Source organism: Macaca thibetana, chromosome X (genome assembly GCF_024542745.1).
Source record: "Macaca thibetana thibetana isolate TM-01 chromosome X, ASM2454274v1, whole genome shotgun sequence".
Taxonomy (NCBI): domain Eukaryota; kingdom Metazoa; phylum Chordata; class Mammalia; order Primates; family Cercopithecidae; genus Macaca; species Macaca thibetana.
In genome coordinates, this window is record NC_065598.1 from 137,031,824 (window position 1) to 137,040,005 (window position 8,182).

At 43.5% G+C, this 8,182-nt stretch overlaps 1 pseudogene; it reads right to left on the bottom strand.

The window, feature by feature from the left end:
• Positions 1–6,382: 6,382 nt before the first annotated feature.
• LOC126945916 (melanoma-associated antigen C2-like) lies at positions 6,383–7,886 on the bottom strand (annotated as a pseudogene).
• Positions 7,887–8,182: the final 296 nt, after the last annotated feature.

Genomic DNA, 8,182 nt, shown 5'->3' on the forward strand with positions numbered 1-8,182 from the left:
GAGAAGATTCGTTCAATTTGTTATTTCACAGAAATCAATTAGAATTCTAGGGAGTTACTACAAAAGTAACAGAAATCTATATGTGTTTTCATGGAAAGCTTCTGCATCCATTGTGATAAACAAGTATTTTGGTTTGTTAGGACGCCATAGCACACTACCACAAGCTGGGTGATAGAAACAGAGACTTCCTGTCTCGCCGTTTTGGATTCTGGCAGTCCAAGAGCAAGGTGTTTGCAGGGTTGGTTCCTTTTGGGACTATGAAGGAAGGGTGTTTTCCAGGCCTCTTTCCATGCCTTGTAGATAGATGGATGTCTTCACCCTGTGTCTGTTCACATTATCTTGTCTCTCTACGTATCTCTGTGTCCAAATTTCCCCTTTAATAAGCACTTCAGTGATATCAGATTAAGACCTTTATTAATAACCTTTCGTTAAATTGATTGCCCCTAAAATGATCCTGTTTCCAAATAATGCCACATTTTGAGGTTAACATAGGATTTTGGGGAGGAGGCAGATAAATTTAGAATAGTGGTAAAGGCAAGTGGCAGATCTATATGTGTATCATTTCCCATGTATAGACGTATAGTGTTTATATATATATATATGCACATCTATGTGTATAAAAGCCTGAAATCAGCTATTAATTTTTACAAACCACATCGTTAATTGTAGTAACTTCTGAGTAGGAGGCTGAATTTTAGAGAAACTTTGTAAAGGGGAAAATTGTGATTGATATGTATTTTTAGATTTTTTACAAGAACACATGCACTATTTTCTTTTTTTTTTCTTTTTTATTTATTATTATGCTTTAAGTTCTAGGGTACATGTGCACAACGTGCAGGTTTGTTACATATGTATACATGTGCACAACTTGCAGGTTTGTTACATATGTATACATGTGCCATGTTGGTGTGCTGCACCCATTAACTCGTCATTTACATTAGGTATATCTCCTAATGCTATCCCTCCCTCCTCCCCCCTCCCCACAATAGGCCCCGCTGTGTGATGTTCCCCGTCCTGTGTGCAAGTGATCTCACTGTTCGATTCCCACCTATGAGTGAGAACATGCGGTGTTTGGTTTTCTGTTCTTGCGATAGTTTGCTGAGAATGTTGGTTTCCAGCTGCATCCATGTCCCTACAAAGGGCACGAACTCATCCTTTTTTATGGCTGCATAGTATTCCATGGTGTATATGTGCCACATTTTCTTCATCCAGTCTGTCACTGATGGACATTTGGGTTGATTCCAAGTCTTTGCTATTGTGAATAGTGCCGCAATAAACATAAGTGTGCATGTGACTTTATAGCAGCATGACTTATAATCCTTTGGGTATATCCACAGTAATGGGATGGCTGGGTCAAATGGTATTTCTAGTTCTAGATCCTTGAGGAATCGCCTCACTGTTTTCCAAAATGGTTGAACTAGTTTACAGTCCCACCAACAGTGTAAAAGTGTTCCTGTTTCTCCACATCCTCTCCAGCACCTGTTGTTTCCCGATTTTTTAATGATCGCCATTCTAACTGGTGTGAGATGGTATCTCATTGTGGTTTTGATTTGCATTTCTCTGATGGCAAGTGATGATGAGTATTTTTTCATGTGTCTGTTGGCTGTATGAATGTCTTCTTTTGAGAAGTGTCTGTTCATATCCTTTGCCCACTTTTTTGATGGGGATGTTTGTTTTTTTCTTTTAAATTTGTTTGAGTTCTTTGTAAGTTCTGGATATTAGCCCTTTGTCAGATGAGTAGATTGCAAAAATTTTCTCCCATTCTGTAGGTTGTGTGTTCACTCTGACGGTAGTTTCTTTTGCTGTGCAGAAGCTCTTTAGTTTAATTAGATCCCATTTGTCAATTCTGGCTTTTGTTGTCATTGCTTTTGGTGTTTTAGACATGAAGTCCTAGCCCATGCCTATGTCCTGAATGGTATTACCTAGGTTTTCTTTTAGGGTTTTTATGATATTAGGTCTAACATTTAAGTCTCTAATCCATCTTGAGTTAATTTTTGTATAAGGAGCAAGGAAAGGATCCAGTTTCAGCTTTCTACTTATGGCTAGCCAATTATCCCAGCACCATTTATTAAATAGGGAATCCTTTCCCTATTTCTTGTTTTTGACAAACCTGACAAAGCACTATTTTCTTTTAAGTAAAATAATGAAATAAGCCTAAGAACAGGAAAAGGAGCAGTGCCGTTGTCACATAAAGTAACAGCAAGCTGATGGAACAGAAAAAATATCCCTGAAATTTGAATGGCTTTACACAACAAGGTTGCTTTGATGCACATCAATTCTGATTTGAGTTGGTTGGGTGTTATGGACTGAATTGTGCCCCTGCCCCAAATTCCTGTATCCAAGGTCTTGAACCTTGGATATTTTGACATAGAACCTTTGAAGAGGCTATTAAGGTTCAATACGGTCATATGTGTAGGACCTTATTCAATATAACTAATGTCTTTATAAGAAGTGGAAATTAGGACACAGACACACATACCAAGCACTAACCACGTGAGAATTCAGTCAGAAGGCAGAGCCATTTACAAGCCACAGAACAAAGCCACAGGATACATCAAATCAGCCAACATCTTGATCTTGGATTTTCAGCCTCCGGAAACGTGAGACAATAAATTTCTGTTGTTTAAGCCGCCCAGCCTGTGGTATTTTGTTATGGGATAATAAACAAATACATGATGGGTCTCGGCTCTCGCATGATCCAGGAATCGAGGCTGCTTCCAGCTTTGAGCTCCACATCACAACCTATAGTATGCTGAAGTGAATGAAAAGAAAGCACGGGATTGTCTCACTGGCTTCTCCGTAAATACAAATACGCCACCCAGGAAAGAGAGGCAGACATGATAGAAGTGGGCACTTGTAGTCTTTCCCATAAACCATTACATTGCTCAATAATAAGCACCTATGAACATCTATGACAATATTCATTTCTTCGAAGAGTTTCTGGGAAGGCAAACATTGCCATCAACTCTCCCAACTATTTTCAGATCCTATTAGGAAACTGCGATTTCAAATACAGTATTACATCTAGTTTTAACACAATTATTAACTCTTGGCAGGGAGGGCTCCACCTTTTTTCCTCAATGGCAATTTTCTGCACTGTCATTTTAAAATTTTTTTTTGGAGAGGGGGGTGGACAGAGTCTCACTCTTGTCACCCAGGCTGGAATGCAGTGGCACCATCTTGGTTCACTGCAACCTCGGCCTCCCAGGTTCAAGTGATACTCCTATCTCAGCCTCCCGACTAGCTGGGATTACAGGTGGCCGCCACCAGTCCTGGCTAATTTTTTTGTTATTTTTAGTAGAGACGGGGTTTCACCGTACTGGCCAGGCTGGTCTCAAACCCCTGACCTCAGGTGATGCACCCGACTCGGCCTCCCAAAATGCTGGGATTACAGGCGTGCACGGCCTGCACTGTCGTTTTAACAACCTATAAAATCTCTTCAGGCTGAGAATTTTCTCATTCTTTTGATGTTTGCTAAATATCTTACCCTGTGAACCTCTGCTACCTTCCAGTGACTGAGCGTTCCTACAGTTGCACAGGTGCCTGTGACACACTGCAAACCAGGAACTCCCTGTGGTGCAGCTACACAGACAAGAGACAGGGGAAGGATAGTGCACTACTGCTTTCTTTTTACACCAGAGCTAGCATGTCCGCCAAGGAACCCTTGTTCACATCAGGGGTGGACTTCAGAATGTTGTGGTAGTTTTGTTTTTTAGAAATTAAGCCTCTTGTAGTTGTTCATTTACAAAGTGATTTCTGTAGCCTTTTCTCGTCTACAAAGTTTATGGGAAGCTTTGGTTTTGGATCACCTATGAAAATTCATTCCTCTGTGTATGTGTTCAGTGGCCTCTTTCAAATAATACATCTCTTTAAAATCCTACTCGTAATATCAAATTTCAGGATGATTCCATCCCTAAAACCAGTATATTGTGTGGCAAATAAGATTCTACTCACCAGCTTATTTAGGAATTCTTTGAGAGTGTGTTGAAGATTCCCATTATGGGTATTGAAACATCACTGTCCAAAATGCACATTTATATGAAAGAGCTGTTGCCATCCAGGGTGAGGGATAGAACCATCCGGGAACGTCTGCAGAGAGTAGGAATGGTCTATGGCAGGGGACGGGCAGTTGACTCCAGGCCACAGCCCTGGGAGCAGGCCACAGCCTTCACAAGAAGAACCCTTAGTGACAAACTGATCAGCGGACCAGGTTCCAGAATTAGACAAGGGAGCGCGCAGAGAAGGTCAAAACGAGGGTCCTAGAATGTGGGAAAGAGCTGGGACTGAACACAACTGCTGACACTTGGACAGAGTCAGCTCTCAAGACACCCAGGCCTCACAACAGGAGGACTTTAAGTAAAGAAAGGCCACAACAGGTCCTGAATTGTATTTCATTGTCAGTGTCACCTTCCTTCTTTAGGCTTAACCTAATGTCTTAGCCACAGGGTCATCTTCAGGTCACCTCAGAGATATTGAGAAGTGTGAAGAGAAATGACATAACAGGCAGAAGGCCTCCCTCAGGCTGGGGGCAGTGGGAACAGTGTGGGCCTAGATGAATTCACACCAGGGTTCAAGTACCAGCCCTGTCGCATTCTAGCCAAGTGATCTTGGGGAAGTTATCAAGCACTATGAGCCTCGGGTTCTCCATGTGTAAAATGGGTTGGATAAGTTCTGTCTTGTAGAATTGCAGGAATATATGGAATGTGAGTAAAGCATGTGGCACAGGGTCTGAAATACACTGGAACTTAATAATTGGCAATTGTTATCAAATATGATTATAAGCCCAAAGGCTACCACTGCCTTTTTTGAAAACTTCACCTCTCCTTTTTGTTATGCAAAAATCTGGGAAAATATGTAGCTGAATAAATCATGGAAGAAGAACTCAACCAACAATTCAGCTTCACAAATACAACTCAGCACATTGTGTTTCTGAAAGGATATATCGTATAATTTGGGTAAGGCCAGATGTCTGCAGCTGGAATGCAACTGACAGATCATATTTTGAGTCAAGGACAAACTCCTTTTCACCTTCCCCATTGCTCACCCATCCAAATGAATTGTTTTATTTATGCTTCACTAAAAATGTAGATCTTACTTAGACTCGTCCACATTACATTCAAAATAGCCTAACTAAAAGTCCTGTCAATGGAATGGGCTCTGGTCTCCCAGGCCTGGCAAATGAGTGCCAGCCTGGAGGCTTCTGAGCACCACATCAAGGAGTTCTCACCACATTTCTCAGGAAACCCTTGCAGATGAGGGATATCAATCACCTAGTCCTTGCACTGTGTTCACGCTCCCCAGTGACAGAGCCACAGGACACCTTCCATGACTTCCCCATGTGGAGACTCCTCTCTGCTTCATCCTCCACCCAGAGCCATCTGCTCAAGTAGTTTTCCATTCCAGGCTTTTCTCTCACCTTCTGAGAGTCTGGGCCCTGCCACCACCCGGCTTCATAACAATCAGCTCCCACAGAAGCACCTGCAGTTTCCTGAAGCCCAAAACTGCCTTAGCTCAGACCCTTTTCACTTGAAGGCCCCATCTAAAGTCTCATGTCCCCACTGTTGAAACTCATTCTTTAGATCATAGAGAAAATCTTCCCCTTCCTGATATGGCTTCTGAACCTAGACTTTACCGTGTTATGGGTGGGAATAAATCTTGTTTTGATAGTATCCCCGCTACTAACAGTGCCTTCCATAAACAAATGCTGAAATATTGTTCAGCAAGTAAAGGAGTCATTGATGCTTTTATTAAGATTAAATTTGGATATTTCTTGAATAAGCCAAACAAATCCAGATATATAGCTTCAATTTTCAAGAACAACAGAATAAGGAGAATGAGGAATGTCAAAAATTAACAATCTTTTATTTTGTTCCATGATTTAAATACCGAGTTCTTTCACATTTCAAAGAAAATTCCAATCCAATCCCAACACCACATTCTACTGTTCCAGATCATAAGACACAAGGTTTTCATTTTTTTCCTTACAAAATATCAAATCCTTACTCTTAAACCAGATAAACAGCAGTACGTGTGTGACGATTTTCATGAATTAAGATTCTGACGTGAATTCAGCCAACCAGAAGGGGAAGCATTTGAAAAATACTGCCCCCGCCCCCACACACAAAATGTTAAATTTTAGGTCACTCATAAGAAACAGGAATACAACGAACACTGTAGTCCCTCCAGCTCTACTCTCGCCCTCCCCTGCCTCTTCAAACACAGAGGGGGAATCAGCCTCAGACTTGACTCAGGACAGAAGTTGGTGGACATGATACTGGGGCTTGCACTGGCCATGGAAGTAGCATCATCTGTGGTGTCAATTACAGCCTGGGCTCTGCCTTCCACATCTTTCAAAGCATCCATGTACCAGGATGGAAAGGAATTAGCAATGGTACTGTCGAGCTTGCCTAAAAACTCTAGGACTTTCCTCTTTCTGATTTTGAATTGGCTCTTAGACCTCACAATAATTCATAATGTGGAGGAGAGTTCTTAGGCACCTCCCGGTGCTCCAGGTACTTTCTCTGCACCCAATCTACAGTGAGGAGCTCCCTGGGCTTCCTATAAATGAAGGCCTCCCTCCCAGCATACACCCTATCGAATTCAGTGCTTCCCAAATGACGTCCTCAGAGGCACAGCTGCCCTTTATGAAGACCACACTCAGAATACGAATTAGGAGGTGGTTCTTGGACATTCCCTGGCCATCACTCAGATTCTCTTGGTCGCTGAATTCTACTGTGTTTTCAAAGACATAGGAGTGGTTGTTGGGGTCCATCTCAGTCAGGGCAATGCCAATCATTAGCTCAATGAACTTAGGAGCTTTCTCAAAGATCATAGGAAAGCAGTCCTTATACTTCTTGATGACAGTCGTCAGCATCTCATCCTTTGTGACAGGCTCTTTTGTTTGATATTTGAGGAGAAGCAACTGCACCAACTCAGCCACCTTTTCATCCAGTGCACATGTGAGCAAGGATTCACTGTCTGACAAGGCACGCCATGTAGGTGTATCCTCCACTTTTTGCCTGCTGGACTCCTCATCCAATGGGCCTCACAAAGGGGAAAAAGAGCAGGAGCTCAGAGGTCTCTGGGGAGCATCATGAAGAGGAATCCTGGGAGCACTCGGGAAGAATTGGAAACCCAGCAGCAGGCATGTCCTCATCCTCTGGAGCATCCAGAACCAGAATAGAGGATGAAGAGGAGGAAGAGCAGGAGGGGAATAAAAAGTGGCAAGAGGAAGAGGAAATGGAGGAGGCTTCCTCCTCCTCATCTGTGGAATCCTGTGCATCTACCAAGACCTGTATCAGAACTGGGTTCTGGAAGTCTTGCTCAAAGTTGAGGTGGGGAAGGCTTGGGAAGAGAGCTGTGCTGACTGTTTTTCAGAAGTAGCATCCTTTAAGCAGGGATGGGGAGGATGGGATCCCAGAGGCCTGAGGGAGGGAGGGACAGTGTGAGTGGCCTCAGTTGAGAATCGCACCCATGATGGCTGACAAAGGCCGACTTACAGCTCTTCTTCTCTTAAGGTGTTCTAGGGCCTGACAGGTCACCTGTCTTTATAAGGGGTTTGTTCCCTGGGAACCTGTAGGAAGATGTGAGAGAGCATCTCGGGGCACAGATGGCAGGCAGAGCCCCAGACTCGGAAACTGATAGTAGGTGGGGAGTGCCGGGTGCTTCGTGATGGGAAATCACTGTCTTTCCACAGAGTTCTCTTCTCATTAAGTGGCCAGCCCTGGGGTTCCTCCCTCTGCTTAACTGAAGCTGCCCTCCTCAGAGAAATCTTTTTCTCTGGCTGACTCCTAAAATGGAAGTCAGAAAGTTGTACATCTGGCAAGCTTGATGTCCTCTAGAGCTGGCCGCAGGCGCAGGGACAGGGGAGGGGCACTACCATCCATGGGCATTCCATTCCAACCTTCCTAGGGGCTGTGCCTGGACTCCTGAAACTGCCTGGGCTGCCTGCCTCTAGCTATCTGAGTCTTCCATCTCCAAATAAGCCCCTCCCATCCCTGAGACCTTCAAGGTGGAAGGGAGGGAGAATCGCATCCACCCACAGTGGGATTGGGCCTCCTAGGGCCTATACTCTCTCCCTCTTCTGTCCAGACAGCAACCTTTCTTCTAAAATCCATTCCAAATCCTTCCCCTTTACTGCTGTGTGTGAAGTTAATATCAGCTCTCACCTAGCCTATGTCAA